Below are 18398 nucleotides of genomic sequence, written 5' to 3' on the forward strand. Positions count from 1 at the left end.
GAGCTGCTATTATGCTAGATATAGCATGAGAGCAGCATCTGGATTGGGTGGGGAGTCTGTGCTTTGAGGCCTAACCACTTCTGGTCTGGACGAGAGAAGCTACGAGGAGGCTGGGAGCATCAGCTGGAGTGATTGTGCTGAAACATTCCCATCAGGCTTCGAAAATAAAAAAGATAATTCTGAGATGTTCGGAAATCTTGGAACAGGAAAGCAATTTTAGATTGGTGTTTCATGGAAAATCCCTGTGTGCTTACACTTGATCAAAACATTTAAAAGAACTTTTGAAAAGGATTCCCACAAAAAAACAACAGACATACAAAGGAATGGGTAAATGTTGGAACTGTGGGCAATGTGGGAATGTAATTATGGGCAATAAATTCTCACACCCACACACTGGGAAAAAGATTAACTTGAGGCATACATCGGACTGTAATATGGAAGGTTGTCATATACGCAATCCAATGCCCATGTGGCTTAACATACGTGGGCAGAACATGTCAAGTTTTCTATAAGCTGTTCACATAAGTTGATGTTTTTGCGTATTGTGTTGATCATTGTGCATCTGTCTATGCACACACTGTTAATATTTTCACACACACACATTTCTGAAGCATTCGGAAATTTCATTTTTTTATAGCTCAGCATACAATCATACAAGGATTTCCATCTTTCATCATTAGTGATTTGCCTTCATCTTTTTTCATCATGTTTATTTATTCTTGCATATCATTAAAAGTTGAATTCTTGTTATTACGTTTATGATTCTGTTCATTTAGCGTTTGGTGAGCACAGATACACTTAAATACATGGAAAAACCAATGGTTGGCAGGGTATGCTCAGACGTGAGTCCCTTGCTCACTTTGCCACTGGAGTCAAGCAAGCCCGGCTGAAGACGGCTGTAATGCCAGAAACCGGTCCTGGGAAGCTTGATTCCGGTCCAGGGAAGACATGGCTTGGCAGTTCGGGCTGGACTGTTCCCATGAGGCACAGGGTCAGACTGATTTGCATATGGCCATGTCTGAACTGGGGTGGCGGAGTGAGCTAAAGAACGGTGATGGATTAAACCCAGATCAGTTGACTGGGGGTGAGTGTTTGTATTGTCAAAGCTCCGTCCATCACCACCTTTGGTTTTTCTTTGTTCGCCCTAAGTTGGCAGGGTATGCTCAGACGTGAGTCCCTTGCTCACTTTGCCACTGGAGTCAAGCAAGCCCGGCTGAAGACGGCTGTAATGCCAGAAACCGGTCCTGGGAAGCTTGATTCCGGTCCAGGGAAGACATGGCTTGGCAGTTCGGGCTGGACTGTTCCCATGAGGCACCGAGTCATACTGATTTACATATGGCCATGTCTGAACTGGGGTGGCGGAGTGAGCTAAAGAACGGTGATGGATTAAACCCAGATCAGTTGACTGGGGGTGAGTGTTTGTATTGTGAACGCTCCGTCCATCACCACCTTTGGTTTTTCTTTGTTCGCCCTAAGTTGGTGGGTATGCTCAGACGTGAGTCCCTTGCTCACTTTGCCACTGGAGTCAAGCAAGCCCGGCTGAAGACGGCTGTAATGCCAGAAACCGGTCCTGGGAAGCTTGATTCCGGTCCAGGGAAGACATGGCTTGGCAGTTCGGGCTGGACTGTTCCCATGAGGCACCGAGTCAGACTGATTTGCATATGGCCATGTCTGAACTGGGGTGGCGGAGTGAGCTAAAGAACATTGATGGATTAAACCCAGATCAGTTGACTGGGGGTGAGTGTTTGTATTGTCAACGCTCCGTCCATCGCCACCTTTGGTTTTTCTTTGTTCGCCCTAAGTTGGCAGGGTATGCAATTGGTGGAAGTTTATCGTAATATTTTGACTGAAACCTAGGGGACTATTAGCAGTGCTCTGTGTACAGGTTCAGAGAATGTCCGTGTCCTTTGATGATTGTCAAATAGAACGTAGGGTACTAGGCTGAACCCTAAATCACAGAAGCACGCACAGGTCAGTTTCTATTACAAGTTATAATTTTTGACTAAAATGATTAAACACAAGGTGTGCAGGTTGATACATACTCGTTATTTCATATCCCCACTTGTCTGCCAGTCTCACCTGCTGACCTCAAAGTCCAATCCCCATCAGGATGCACCAACCTGAGTGGTCCCTCACACCACTGGGCCCCCGTGCCGTACCAGCTCCCAAAACAACAATTCATTCTATACACATTACATATACATTGCACCATTATTATGCAGCAAATATTCAATCTTTGCATTGTGTTTCATCGAACGTTTTAAAGGATAAAGTCACGTTCAAAAGGAGATGGAAACAAATTTGATAAAGAAATATATTTGACTAAGCGAATTGAATATTTGCTGCATAATAATGGTGCAATGTATATGTAATGTGTATAGAATGAATTGTTGTTTTTATGTATAATGTCATCAATTATGTTTATGTGTAATGTCTAAATGTGATGTTTTTCTCATGCTAATTAATTTCTATTGAACAAATGAAAAAGTAAAAAAGTAAAGGGTATAAATAAACTATGCCGAACAAATCTAGGAATAAGACTGATGTGTTGCTCAAATCTTTGAGCTCTAAAAAACGAACTGTAGGGCCAGCACCTTGTTTTTCAAAAAGTACTATATGGTCCAGCTGACCATACGTCCTAGGACCTACCTCCTCATTTTTACAAAATAACATCAAGTTAGCATTTTATTTTTCCTTTTCTTCACTGCTGCAAAGCAGTGGGGCGACACTCCTGCGCATTAGCGAAGGAGCCACCACTTCTCACAATAGTCTCCCATTTGCTGATGAAGGTCCAGGGAAAAGGACAATGAGTAGAAAGTATTAAAAGTGAACAGGACTCTTAGAGCCAGGCTCACTTTCTGTCTTTGCTGCTGGCTTCATGACCCCTGAGACGGGGGCCAGAAAGGGTTGTACCAAGGGTGCCAGGAGACCGTACTTTACATCCATGAAGGCACCACTGCCCTAGGACAACCGGACTCTGCAGTTTTAGCGACCTTTGCACCTAACAGCATTTAGCTCTTCCAAATCAACCCCTTTGACGTTTCTCTTCCCCCCAGCACAGGTGACACCTGCAGCAACAGCTATTACTTGCTGTGCATTCTCTCTTTACTCTGTACAGCAATCACGTGTTTTTCGAAGCTAGGTGCACACTTTATGAAATACCTCTCACAAAAATAGCTAGATAATACCTTGTCTGGTCCAAGCAAGTAACTGCTAATATGTAGCTTCTTTCTACGGAAATATTTCAGTTTGTTCTGCCTGACCTCTCTGTCTGCTGACCTGATCTTTAACAGTCAACACTTCTGCATGCACCCCACAGCTGTCTTTTTCCTTGCATAAACATAATGTTAAAAAAAACAGTCCCTATATTGCACTGGTCACTGAAAGCATATGACATCACCTTCTTTAATTACATATACTTATAAAGTGTTTGGTTAAACGTAATTGTGTATAGAAAAATGGCAACAGTTTAACATTTATTTTTCAACTCTTCGGAAAGTTTGTAGTTTTTTCCTTGATGTTTTTTTAAATTAAATAACTTGTATAGGAAGTATGAGGTTCTAAGAATATATTTATATCTAAACTTTATTGTGGATGATTATTATAAGCCAGGAAGCGCTTGGGAGCAGAGACTTGCATTTTTATTTGGGGAGTTTAAGAAGGCGCGGGCCTTCAGTGGATTACTGAAAGAGGCTCTTAGGGCCATATCTCGATATTTGTAATTATTAACCAAACGGATAACTCGCGAGGCCACGAAAGAGGTTATTTGAGTACTAAGGGCAAGGTCTCCAGGCCTCGAGAGAAGCCAGCTGGTTTACCATCTCGAATTGCATCATGCATTGAATGCGGACACCCAGACACAGAGCATGGCTGGCCGTATTATGGCGACATGGCTATTGATGTATTGCCCATACTGTGATCATTCTGCGCACTAGCAATGGAGACACAAAGCCAATGAGCATTGCCTATCAGAAAGAAACTGACACGTGAGATGAAATGACTGCATGACGTAGGTCCCAGTATACGCGGAGCTGTAGGTTGGGAATCCTTCCTATTTTCAGTGACTGACTGTACCCCTGATCTTTGTCTCGTGGTCAGAGTCACTAATGTGCGATCGCCACAGACACAGGGCAACCAATCAGGTGACATCCTTCTGCTTATAAACATGAAAATGAGGCTCTTAGCTTTACTCTAGATTGGAATAAACTGAATTGTTCACTCAGGGGCGCCTGGTGACATTTGAAAGTGGTAGGGCGTACACGTTCCAGGGGGCAGATTTATGAAGGCCTTGCGCCGCCGGTGCGTCATTTTTAACATGGGAAAAAGTGACGCACCGGCGGCGCAAGGCCTTCATAAATCTGCCCCCAGGTGTACATGGAACGAGTGAGTGAAGTAACAACCTGGCTGCACATATATCCAAACAATCTTAGCTGATATTACTCCCTGACTGATCGAACTTGAAAAAGAGCTATGCTCCAAAAGAGTTCTTTTCGAACTAAATTTTTATAGACGGGTTTGTTGAACATACATTATTGCGCATTTGTTATTTCCATCTGTGCTGAGATTTCCCATTAAGGACTAAAAAAAACAGCTGCAGCTGCACTTTGGATTTCATGTTTCTTAGAAAAAAAAATCATGTTATAATATCTTTAAATCAGTAATGTGTATTCTCAGTAGAGCTGGAAAAGGAAAGTTGTATGCTATTATTGTGATTTTGAATTGTTCTTCAGAAGAGAGAAACTACTTTGAAACCAGTTCAGGCTCCTTATTTCCTGTCTTGCTAATTTACATACTAAATTAGGTATAATTGGCTCGAACCCTTTCTTGACCTAAGACCTGAAAGCCTGCCACCACCTCAAGAAACAACATTCACACCAATCATAATCAATGGAATATGTTTCAGCCTGGACAAAAATGCACAGGACATCAAATGAAAGACATTTTTAAAGAACACTATGAACATTCGGGTAGCCAGTACTGCTCTGAAGGGGGACGTGGCATGGGACAATTTCCAAGTACCTGAACCGTACTGTTCTCGCAAAACTGGAAACGGAAAACAGAACAACCGAGAGACGTGCATGGTTTAAGAATGGAGACTGCAGCAATAATTACACACGATTCAACTGGGGGTGTGATGGTTGCTGCAGTCCTGTGTGGCTTGATTTTGTTGACCAAGCAGTCCTGGTAAATGCCCTAGGTACCAGTCGTGGCCGGCATTACGGGCGGGTGAGGGGAGGTTGCTAGCTGCTGGCCTCGGTCTCTGGGTGATCCTCCATCTCCCAAGAAGGAGATCAAGACCTTGGGAGTATGGCTGGAGGAAGATCTGTCCCTTAGGACCCACGCCAGGAAGACCGCAGGGGTGTGCTTCGGTTTGCTTCGGTCAGCTCGCAAGGTTTTACCACTGCTCCCTGATCCAGCTAGGAAGCTCCTGATTCGTGGCTTAATCTTGTCGAGGCTTGATTATGGGAACGTGGTGTTTCTTGGCGCCCCCGAAGCGACTTTGAAGACCCTCCAACAGGTACAAAATGCAGCTGCTAGAGTGTTGATGGATGTTCCCAGAAGACATTCAGCTGCCCCGGCCCTGAAAATGCTTCATTGGCTCCCCGTCAGGGAACGGGTGAAATTTAAAGCGTTGTGTACGGCCCATAAAATTTTGCATGGTAAGGGTCCACCGATCCTTGCCCCTATGGTACGCCCCTATAAGCCCACACGCTTACTGCGTTCGGACTAAAGACATCTCTTGCAGTCAACTAGAGTAAAGAGAGCTCGCTCTGGGGAGAGGCGTTTCTCAGTGCAAGTGGCGGCACTGTGGAACTCCCTTCCCTTTAAGATCCGTTCAGAGCCTAAGATCCTACTCTTTAGGAAACTTCTGAAGACCCATCTGTTTCCAGTGTAGTGATAAATTGGCGCTTCTTCTTGTTCTGTACTGCTCCGGGATGCCCCTGGGTAACTGAGCGCATTATAAATTTCATATAATAATAATAATAATAAATGGGTTTGCGACGACCGGAGGGGATGAGGGGGGAGGCGGGGGTGGCTTAATGGAAACAAATATATAAATTAAAGTAAACTTACCGTCCCGAGACTGCCGACTCCCGCCGTCCTGGTTTTCAATTCCTGCAGCACTGTGCACGTCATCGGGAAGGCGGCAGGCAGCCTCCCTCCCCTCCACCACCGCGTTGTTGATTGGTGCGGCCGCTGCCCCACTTGCGTAATTTTCTCTCTGTATGCTGCAGCGTACGGAGAGAACAGGGAGAGTGGGCGGAGTTGTTCGAGGGCAGGGGGGAGTGGCTGGTCCACTGTTGTTAATACTGTCTGTTTGGCCGGCAACAGACAGTATTAACAACAGTGGGAAAGCCGCTCCCCCCAGCCCTCAAGCAACTCCGCCCACCCCAACCAGCAACTTCTGCTTTCTCGCCGTGCGAGAAGGCAGAAACAAATGGTAGTTATTACAGCAATAACTACCATTTGTTTCTGCCTTCTCGCACGGTGAGAAAGCAAGGGCGCGGCGCCCAAACGCCCCCATAGAGGAGCCGCCACTGCTCAGCCATCAAAACTGGGCATGCAATCCCCCATTATTACTATCCTCCAACCAAAAAAACTCCAGAATCAATAACAATCAGCAGTCCTTAGTAGGCCTTGGGCCCTTCATTATGCCGCTGTAATCTTGCGAAGCTTTGTGAATTTTGTGTTATACATGTAATGCAAATTTCTAAAAATTATGCTATTATGCCATGCAGGAGCAGGGGAACAATGCACACCATTAGAATGCAACTGGCTGTTGATCGCGGCACTTCTTTATTGTGTTTTTAGCGCAAAATGGGTTTCGGTAACAGGACGCATTTTGCACTAAAATATAGCGCTAAATACTGATTTTTCATTTAGCACAATTAAGCATCATTTTTGTGGAATCTAAAGTTTGAAATTATGCAAAAGCAAATTATGTAAATTTCACACACCCCTTGTTGTTAGTTCACTATTATATCAGGGCGTTCATGCGGCAGGTGTTGAAGACAAGCTTTTAGCTTTTGCTAATTACTTTGGTGTCGTTTGACAAATCTTGATGAAACTTTTGGAAAAAAAAGTTAATCTACCTCTGTTCTTTCCTGGAAAGCTTTGGGTTATCCATCAAGCAGGGGCAGATAAAAAGGGGGAGATTCCAAAACGTGTTTTTGCCTTGCAATTTCCATTGGAAAATTAGACAACGATACACAAAAAAAGTCTGAACAAAATTACTTAAAGTTTAAAAAATAGTGATATCTAGTGCCTCGGGACTAATAATGCATTCTAATTGGATGGTGCTGCAGGACACCCACAGGACCAAGCAATGCGATTGGTGACTGCAACATGAGGAAACATGTTGTGGCTGCTATTACAGGATTCAGAGACTCAGTTTCCGAGTCCTGAAAAATAAAAATAGAATATACGGGGACAGGGTAGGGATACCATGACTCCCAGCCTTTGTGTGGGGAACCACAGGGACCCCCACAAGGGACAAACAAAAAAAACAATTGGGGGTTTGTCACAGACCAGCGGTTCCCAGCACCGCCCCTCCCCCACCCACCCACCCACCCCATGTAGTCCCATGGGACTGCTGCAGGAGTTCACAGGACCAGAGAAGAAAACTTAAAAAATGAGAATAAAGGGCCTGGGACTTGTGGGGCCAGGCGCTGTGGTCAACTCCCATCACAAATGGCCAGAGGATGTGCATAGCGGGGGGTTTGCTCCAGATGTATCATAATAGGACATTACGTTACATTGAAAAAAACATATACATTCACTGAAAGAAAACAAAAAAAAGGTTAAAGTGAAGTTACATGTAAGTGAGGTAGTAACATTTTTATTTATGTAAAACACAACTTCATAATTCACTGAAAACCCTAAAGGTCAAAATGCAGCTATATGTAAATCTTCTAATAATGGAAAAAACTACAATTTTAATACAGAAAAAAAACACTGAAATTCATAAGTTATACATACCTAGTATAAGTATAACTTGCCCCGCTATGATGCTCTGCTTATGACTGCATATATGACATTACTGATGATGTCTAAAATCTATGGTGGTGCAAATTATATTTATGTAAGTTATGTAAGTTAGGTGTAACTGGTGAAATTCAGGCAAAAGGACGTTTCTTTTTATTATTAGAAAACCCACATATAACTCCACATTAATCTTCGTTTTTTATTTTCAGTGAATATATATATAGAGAGAGAGAGAAAGAGAAACAAAGACAGTCACAATGTACTTTCTCCCATAACAATGCACTTTCTCCCATAACCTCAAAGTACCACCGGGCAGCCCAGGGAAATCAACCTTGTGGGTTCTGGGCGGCGGGCGGTCGGCGGGTGGTCGGCGGGCGACTGGGCAGCAGACTTACAGCTGGCCCCAGGAGGAATGAAGTACTTGGGAGTCTTTCTATCCGAAGATGCAGGTATCTCCCGGGCTTGTAACCTTACCCCGCTGTGGGACCACACGCAGGAGGATATGAAGGCATGGGGCCGCATGCCACTATCCATCTTTGGGAGGTCGGCCATCTTCAAAATGGTGGCGCTCTCACGACTGGTGTATCAACTACAGAATCATACCTACCCCATTCCGCTTCGCTGGTTTCAACAGATTAATTCGGCACTGGGCGGATTCCTGTGGGAGGGTGGGGCAGTCAGGGTTGCGCTACGGACATGCTTTCGGTCCACGTACGTGGGGAGCCTCGCCACATCTGATCTACTCTCATACTATCAAGCCGCACACCTTCTGGTCCTCAATGACTGGTGGTATGGGAACAGGGGGGATCCAGCATATGCTGTAGAGCGCCATCTGATGGATTCGTTGTCCATCCATGTCCTTCTGTACTCGGCCCGCTTCAGCGGAATCTTCCATCCGCCACGCAAGTGGTCTTCTCCGTCTGGCGGCAGGCGTTGCGCCGGATGGGATGGTGGAGCATCCTTACTCTGGAGACCCCCTATGGCACAATGGTCGCTTGCCCCAATTGCTGACCCTAAGGGGTTTTGGCAGGTGGGATGCCATAGGAATCTCCACCTTGGGGGATGTGATGTCAGGAGACACCTTGAAGTCGTTCCAAGATCTGCAGACTGACTTTGGGATGACTCGCTCTCAATTCTTTCGCTTTCTCCAACTCTGACATGCACTGACACCATACCTGACGGACATGGACAACCTCCCAGACTTTAGCCCACTTGAAGCACAACTGTTTATGGGGGAGCTGCCTGATAAAAAACTGTCCCGGATATACCAGTCCCTGGTGCGGCATTGTTCCCCGGATCTGCAGAGGCTGCGGGAGGCGGCGTGGGTGGGGGATGTTGGGGAATTAGAGGAGGCAGACTGGATGGAGGCCCTGGCGAGCCCCAGAGGAGCGGCTATTTCCACACGTCTGAGACTTGTACAAATCAAATACCTGTCTGACCCACAGCGTATTCATCGTCAAAAGTAAGTTCTACCAACAACAAGCGGGGACAGCCATGGGCACCTCCTTCACTCTCATCTACCCAAACCTGTTCATGGGGTGGTGGGAGAAGGAGGTTGCCTGGGCTGAAGACAACGATCAGTACATGAGTAATCTTGTGTTATGAATCCTCTTTATTGGTGATTTATTCATCTTACGTGAAGGAGACGAACTGGAATTGTGCAGTTTTATACAGAAATTAAATTCCAACAAATTAAACATCCAGTTCACTGCCACACAAAGTCAAACACACTGCGACTTTCTGGATATTGAGTTAAATGCTCATGGTGAAAGACTATTAACTGTGATACATAGAAAGGCTACATCTACATACTCTATTTTGCATGCAAATAGTGGCCATCCAGCTGTGCTAAAATGGAGCATACCATATGGACAGATGCTGAGAGCGAGGAGGTTTTGCTCTTCGCATGGTGAATTTGAGAAAGAAGTGACACATATGAAAAAAAGATTTGCCTAAAATGGATATCCGTTGAGTGTCTTGAAGGACACTAGGGAAAGGGCCAGAGAAAACAAAGGGACTCCTTACTGTACCAGCAAGATACAAATTGTACACGGAAGGATGAAAAAGTAAAGAGGCTATTTTTGGAATACAATGTGGCCTAATTGAACATCAATAGGATCCTGAAAAATAACTGGCATATACAAAACAAGAATGAACACTTAAAAGAAGTTATTGGATTTCATTTCTGAACAACCTCGGGGAAAACAACAACATTAGGTGATAGCCTAACAAAAAGCTTATTTGACCCTGGGAAAGAGAAGACTTAGTTATCTGCAAACATGAAGAGTTTCATTAAACATAACTCTTGTACAGTTTGTCAGCATGGTTTGAATTAAAAACCATAGAGGACATTTAAAGGTTGTGGTGTCATGATTCCGGATAGTATAACCTGCAATACAGATCATGTTGTATATGTGCTAAAGTGTGACGGTAATACACTCTATGTATAAGTGTGACTTTAATACACTATATGTGTGCAGTAGTAGTAACAATCTGAGGAGAAGGATTCTTCAACATGTAAGAGCCATAAGAAATGGGGATAACAGTTGTGCCATGGTCTGCCATTTCCAACAACATCCTGAGCGATCTCTAGCAGGCTTAAAATATTATGGGATGAAGCATGTTCAAGTGAACCCACAGGGAGGCAACAAAGAGAAAGAACTGAGAAGGAAGTAATCTAAATTGATTGTGAAATTAGACCCTGAGACCCCTTGGGGGCATAATACGGATGCAGAACTTCAAGTACATCTGTAAAGTTCAGGAATGGACCATGTGTCATAGACATTGATATAAGCCTTGATGAGCACCTGACTACCCCAGTCGCTCTACCTAAACCCCTTGTTTTTTAATGCCCTTTCATCAAATATTGGTAACAAACACAAAGCGCTTTACCTTGCAGGATGAATGATCACTTGCATTGGAGGCCTTTTTACATTTCTGATGCATTGTTGGTTTTATTGTGATGTTGGTTCAAACATACTGAGAACATGGCATTACAGTGAAACTAACACTGAACACCTAGCTCAATCGTCCCCTGTTCTAGCTTCCAGAGCTTTCTTGTTCCCGTCACCTCCCCCTTTTTGCCAATTTGGACTTACCTGCATTAGGACAGTGCACCCAGTATCCAAACTTTATAGAGAGTTATACGGTATATGAGTACCCAATCCAGAGTATCTCCCCCTTCACTACTGACACTTGATTTACTTGTAATGTAATTTGGTGTTGGATGCCAGACTTAAATAAGGGTCCTAATTCGGAGCAATGTCCCACATTACATGCCCAAATCATCCAAAGTAGTCTGTTGTTGTTTGTTTTGAACACACATCATGAAATTGCTACAGGTACTGTGATTACACCAATTACTACACCCCTAATTGTAGAGTGGAGTATGCATATATGTACGAATAACTTGAACCAGAACATTTTAATGGTAAGGACAATGTGCAATACATTTTATGCAGATGGCACCTTGCAACAGGCACACGTCACTTTAGTGCAATTGTTTTCATTGGGAGAAATGTGTAATGCATATGCATTGATGTTATCAAGAAATGAGCATATGTCACTTTATCAACACTATCTATAATATAGTGATTATGGGCCAGATGTAGGTAATTCTATTTTACCGACTCATAAATACCGAATTTTACCGATTCGGTATTTATGAATCGGTAAAATAGAAGTACCGAGATGTAGGTAAATCCAGATGTGGATTTACCGAATCTTTAAAAGTCGGTATTTACCGATTCGGTAAATACCGACCGGTAATGCTCCATTCATTCCTATGGGCTTTGAAGCCCATAGGAATGAATGGGGCATTACCGGTCGGTATTTACCGAATCGGTAAATACCTATTTTGACAAGGGTGCAGGGGGTGTCACTTTGACACCCTCTAGCACCCCCAAAAAAGGTACGGGGGCCATGTGGCAGGCATACCTGCCCTAAGGGCAGGTCTGCCTGTCATATGGCACAGGTGTGCATGCACACATATGCATGCACACCTCAATCGGTATTTCACCATCAAATAGAATTTGATGGTAAAATACCGATTTCTTAGGCCTTGTGGGACTCATAAGAGTCCCACCTACATATCAATTTTACCGATTCTGTAAAAATACCGGTCGGTAAATTTACCGACCGGTATATTTACAGAATCGGTAAAATTACCGATTTGCCCAGTTTCTGTCCTTTCTACATCTCGGTAGCCAAATACCGGTCGGTAACGGCCGAATTCGGCCGTTACCGACCGGTATTTGGCTACCTACATCTGGCCCTATATCCGGTAATGGTAATGGTCTAATGAAGGATGTATGTGCAATAGATGATTAGATAGATAAAATACAGATTCAGCCTTGAATCCACTCTAAAGGGAAATGTGCAATATATACCATGTGGATGTCATTGTTCGATGGACATACGTCACTTTGTAAATGTAACTTGATAACACCTTTTTGATTATATGGATGGAATGTGTGAGGAGATCAACTGGAAACTATCACACTGACCTTACTCCGAATGTGCAGATTGTATAATAAGGCGTGAATGTAAACATTTTTTAGATTTACCGTTGCACATACCACCCACTAATGAAGGATGTGGAAGGCTGTAGAGTACCTGAAAGCAATTGATTATGTTGAAAATTATCGCCATGAAGACATTAAGCTGTACTATGAATGATGTGTTAGTCGCAATGCCACAGGGGATTCTTTGGATGGGCATAGACATAGAAAACAGGCAAAAGAAAGATATGTGGCTCAAATTTGTAAAAAAGAAAAGAAATCATTGTTATTTTGCATACTCTTAGAAGGTATTTAATATTGCCTAATTGGCATATTCCTTTTTTAATATATATCTTTATTGGCATTTTGTAATTTTACACGACTTTCTACATTATGCATGTAGTAAAACAGCACAGATTAAACATAACATTCCTGATTTCGTTCTGTTTGGGCATTTAATGAATAGTACAAGGCATTATTGCATCACATTTATATTTATGGATGGTAAGCATAGTGTAGAGACTAGAAATCCCCTTGATAACCTGCCATGTCCCAAATCTAACTCTAAGAAGCTCTGATTTATTACAATCCACCTTTTTCTCATATGATAAGCGTGCCATGTGTGTCATGTTTCTTACCGTCCGAGGCTTGCCACTGCCACTAAATGCTGTGATGCTCTCTAAATGTTCAACTTATCTGACATGCCATGGATAACTTTAATGAAAATAAAATGAAAGAAAGGAGAACAGACTCAATCAGCATACGCGGGTTCCTGTATCTCTAGCATTTGTATTAGGGGGTGTTTAAGCTATTATGCTAGTCTTCAGAGGGGTCGGATCTAGCCTGTGCTTAAGACATGCTGAACCATGGAACATATCACTATGTAATATTGGTTAATCGTAATGAGATAAAATGGAGGCTGAGATTGGTCACAATGTTGGGTACTGAATGCTCTGGTGTTTCATGAGTCAAAGAAATTGATGAAGGACTACATAAATGAATTATGTCTACCATGATGGCAACATAGGCCCAGTGGACAATGGAAGGTGTTATCCGAAATGCGTTGGCCGCGTTAATCTTCTTTCTTTTTTGTATTTTGTACTCTATTGATAAGTTTGTTGAAGATGTACACTGTTATTCTACACCATCAGTTGCTGTGGAACTTTCCGTGTTTTGTGCCGCCGTACCACAAGTTGGGGAATTGTCTATGTGAACGAGCATATAGTTAGGCTCGAATTTTAATCGTACAAAACCAGTGAAATTCAGCAGTTATAATTATCTCAGCTAACTATAACTTACACACCCGAAGTGCACTGCTTATGACCTCACATATCACATCACTCATGACATGGTCAGTGACATCACTGATGACATCTCAATTGACATCACTGATGAAATCATCTAGTGAGTGTGTTTTCTAAGATTTTATGATTGTTAAGCATATCTACTAACCTACTCCAAAAGTTAAGTTAGTATACTAGGTACACTACTACTGAGTGATACTACTTCTAACATATATTATGTGAGTGGCTGTAAGACTGTGTATCCTTGTGTGTATGAGTGTGTGAGTGGCTGTATGGGTGTATTAGTGGGTGTGTGAGTTGTCTGTATGGATGAGGGAGTTGCTGTGTGAATGGCTGTATTGGTGAGTGAGTGGGTGTGTCAGTGGCTGTTTGGGTGAGTGAATGGCAGTGTGAGTGGATCAATGGGTGGGTATGTAAGTGGTTGTTTGGGTTGTGAGTGAGTGTGTGAGTGCATGTATGGGTGATTGAGAGGCTGTGTTGAGAATCTGTATGGACAAGTGAGTGGGTGTGTGAATCACTGTGTAGGTAAAGAAGTGGGTGTGTAAGGTGCTGTGTGAGTGAGTGTGTGGCTATGTGACAGGCTGTATGGGTGAGTGACTGGCTGTATGAGTACCTGTATGGGTGAGTGAATGGTTGCGTGAGTGGCTATATGAGTGAGTGAGTGGGTGTGTGACTAGCTCTATGGAGGATTGAGTGAGTACTGTTATGGGTCTGTGAATCGGTATGTGAGTGGTTGTGTGGGTTTGTGAGTGGGCATGCAAGATGTTGTATGGGGGTGTGAGTGGGTGTGTGAGTGGTTCTGTGGATGATATCATGAGTTATGTCATCTGTGATATCACTGACCATGTCATGAATGTCAATACGCCCTCTGGCATAGGTTTGTGCTTTACAAATCTTATTCATTCATTCTTGAGTGATGTTATACGTGAGGTCATAAGTAGGCCTGGGCGGTAAAGTCATTCCGCTCGGGGAATTTGGGTAATTTCGTGTTCTGTGGAGATCTTGGAATTGCCAAAAATTCCACGATCCGCAGCTCCGCAGCATTTTTTCACGTTTGCGCTTTCAAAATGCATGTCCGCGAGATATTTCCCCCCGAGCATGCAAACAGCGTTCGCGAACAGGAAAAAAGCACCGCAAACGGGCGGAACAAGCAATTCCGCGTGTTCGCGGAACCACTGTGGGCTCACTGAGATTTCTTATCGTTTCGCTGAGCTTTGCGAAGCGGGACTACGCAAATTCCGCCCACCCCTAGTCATAAGCAGCGCATTGCGAGGGCATAAGTTAGAGCTAGCTCAGGTAACTATAACTGTTGAATTTCACTGATTTTGTACAAGTAGAATCTGAGTCTAACTAGAACTTCCCTGTAAGCTATGGTATTTTCAATGAATTTCTAAGGTTTTTTCAATTCTATTCTCTATCCGTCAACAGACAGCTTGCAGCCTTCCTCGAGACGAACGGATCCCTCGACCCCTCGCAGTCCGGCTTCCGAGCCAACCACAGCACCGAGACCGCCCTCATCGCAGCCACCGACGACATCCGAGCCCTGCTCGACAACGGGGAAACAGCGGCCCTCATCCTCCTGGACCTCTCTGCAGCGTTCGACACCGCCTGCCACCGCACCCTAGTTCAACGCCTCAGCAACATCGGTATCCAAGAAAAGGCGCTGGAGTGGATCATCTCGTTTCTCGCCGGAAGAACACAAAGAGTCCGCCTCCCCCCGTTCCGATCCGAGACCACCGAAGTCATCTACATGACACCTCTTGCAGCCATCGCACGCCAACACAACCTCAACATCATCTCCTACGCCGACGACACCCAACTGATCCTCTCCCTCACCAGAGACCCCGCCACCGCCAGAACGAGCCTACACGAAGGGATGAAAGACGTCGCAGAGTGGATGAAGAACAGCCGCCTGAAACTGAACTCAGACAAGACAGAAGTCCTCATCCTGGGACCATTGCCCTCCGCCTGGAACGACTCCTGGTGGCCTCCTACCCTGGGCACCGCTCCCAAGCCAACAGACCACGCATGCAACCTGGGCTTCATCCTGGACTCTTCCCTCTCGATGACCAGACAAGTCAACGCCGTCTCCTCATCGTGCTTCAACACCCTGCGTATGCTCCGAAAGATTTTCCGCTGGATCCCGACCGAAACCAGGAAGACGGTCACCCAGGCACTCGTCACCAGCCGACTGGACTACGGGTACACCCTCTACGCGGGAACCACAGCCAAGCTACAGAAAAGACTCCAGCGCATACAGAACGCCTCCGCCCGACTCATCTTGGACATCCCCCGACGCAGCCACATCTCCGGCCACCTGAGGGACCTGCACTGGCTCCCCGTCAGCAAAAGGATCACGTTCAGGCTCCTTACCCACAAACACAAGTCTCTCCACGACATGGGCCCCAAGTACCTCAACGACCGTCTGACCTTCTACACGCCCACCCGCCAGCTACGTTCTACAAGCCTCGCCCTCGCCGCCGTACCACGCATCCGAAAAGCCACCGCCGGAGGAAGATCCTTCTCCTACCTGGCAGCCAAGACATGGAACTCCCTCCCCATCCACCTCCGGCTGACACAGGACCATCTCGCCTTCAGGAAACAACTCAAGACCTGGCTGTTCGAGCAGTAGCGGACCCCTCCCCCAAGCGCCTTGAGACCCTTCCGGGTGAGTAGCGCGCTATACAAATGCTATGATTGATTGATTGATTAACTATAACGTCCCTGTAACCTTTGGTTTATTAAGTGAATTTCTAAGGCTTTCCAAATTCTATTTCCTAACAATAAAGTCCCTGTAACCCTTGTTTTTTTAGTGAATATCTATGTTTTTTTTAACTAGTAGTCATGTTTGCAGAGTGGTGGAGAAAAGGGGCATGGCCATTGATGACCTCTCAGCAATCCCACAGTGTGGGGCTTACTGGAGGGAAAAGAAGGGTTGTTGGCCTACAAAGATCTTGAGCAGCCAAGGGGACTTCATCCCCCAACCAGTAGTGCACCAGGAGACAAGTTTACAGAGAGGTGGAGAAAGGGGGTGTGGCCTCCAAAATCATCTCAGCAATCCTGCTGTATGGGATTTACGGGAGGTAACAGGAGCTGTTGTTCACCCCCAAGGACTCTCAGCAGCCAAGGGGATTAATCCCCCAAGCAGTAGTGCGCCAGGAGGCCCGTTCGCAGAGTCACCCCAAAAACTTTCAAGAAAGCAGCTAAAGTGGGTTGCAAACTAGTTTTGAAAATTTCACGAGGATTCATCAAATGACGTCAAATTTTTTGTCAAATGAAAAAACGCTCTTCCTATGGAAACTGGTTGCTTGATGTTACATCAGATTTCATTGTAACGCATGCCTTTACCATGGCATCTGTTACAAAGTGAAAGTCATTACAATGCAAACCTTTACCATGCTCATTTTTTCAACGAATTTACCTTTACCACACATGTCTTTACAGAGAAATTAATTGTAAAAGCATGTATGATAAAAACATATGCATGGTAAAGGTGTCCTTGAACACTACCTTAAACCCTAATCTGGGACACCCCACCCCCAGCCTCCAACCCTTCTAAAATAATATGCTTCCCCTGCCCTAAACTTTAAAACACTACCCCTGTGTGAGCCCTCCGGCGCCCAGCACTTTCCCTACCCTAAACCCTAATGCCCATATGCATCAAACTGAATTGCATTCGCAAACGGTGCGAATCGTAAAATTCGGCCGTTTGCGAATGCAGGTCATTGCTTTGGGATGCATTAAGCTTTTTTGCTTTTTGTAATTTAAGAAATCGCAATTTATTTGCGATTTCTTAAACTGCGATTGCATTTAAGAAATCACAATTTTGCGATTTCTTAAATGCAATGCATGAATATTTTTCAATTGCTAAATCGCAAATAGGAAGTGGTAAATTAACATGGTAATTTGCGAAAACTTTCAAAAATGCATAAAAGTGCATTTTTTAAAGTTTCATTTTACACACACACATGCCCTTGGGGCATGTGTGTGTGTAAAAAGTACTTAAAGGTACATTTCAGGGGTGCGGGGGGGGTTCTTTGGACCCCCCCTGCACCCTTGAAATTGCATTCTCTTTTTGCGATTCCTTAATTGCGAATCGCAAAATGAGAATGCCTTCACATTCATTTCTCTGGGCCTCTAGGCCCATAGGAATCAATGAAAAGGGATTCCTTAATTGCGATTCACAAATTGTGAATCGCAATTAAGGAAAATTAAGAAATCGCAAAAAAAATGCGATTTCTTAATGCATAGCCGTTTGCAAATTCTTAATTGCGATTCCTTAATTTTTGCAATTAATAATTCGCAAACGGGAAGATTGATGCATGTGGCTGTATAATCCTACCCCAGCGCAACTCCCCCTGGCCCCCTGCCCTTTCCCTACCCTAAACCCTAAAACACTACCAGTGCATGACCTCCCTGCCCACCCAGGCCCAATCCCCCTTACACTTCTCCTCGTGGTTCGTCCAGGCATCTGGTCAGAGGGGGGCGGTGCATGTCGTTGCGAGGAAGCGGACGAGTCTCTCCATTCCCTCTAATCACGTGGATTGCCTACCAATAAGGCTGTTTCCACGAATATGCATATATTTTTTTACTACACATATGCCTTTAC

The sequence above is a fragment of the Lissotriton helveticus genome, chromosome 12 (assembly GCF_964261635.1).
Source record: "Lissotriton helveticus chromosome 12, aLisHel1.1, whole genome shotgun sequence".
In the NCBI taxonomy this organism is placed as follows: domain Eukaryota; kingdom Metazoa; phylum Chordata; class Amphibia; order Caudata; family Salamandridae; genus Lissotriton; species Lissotriton helveticus.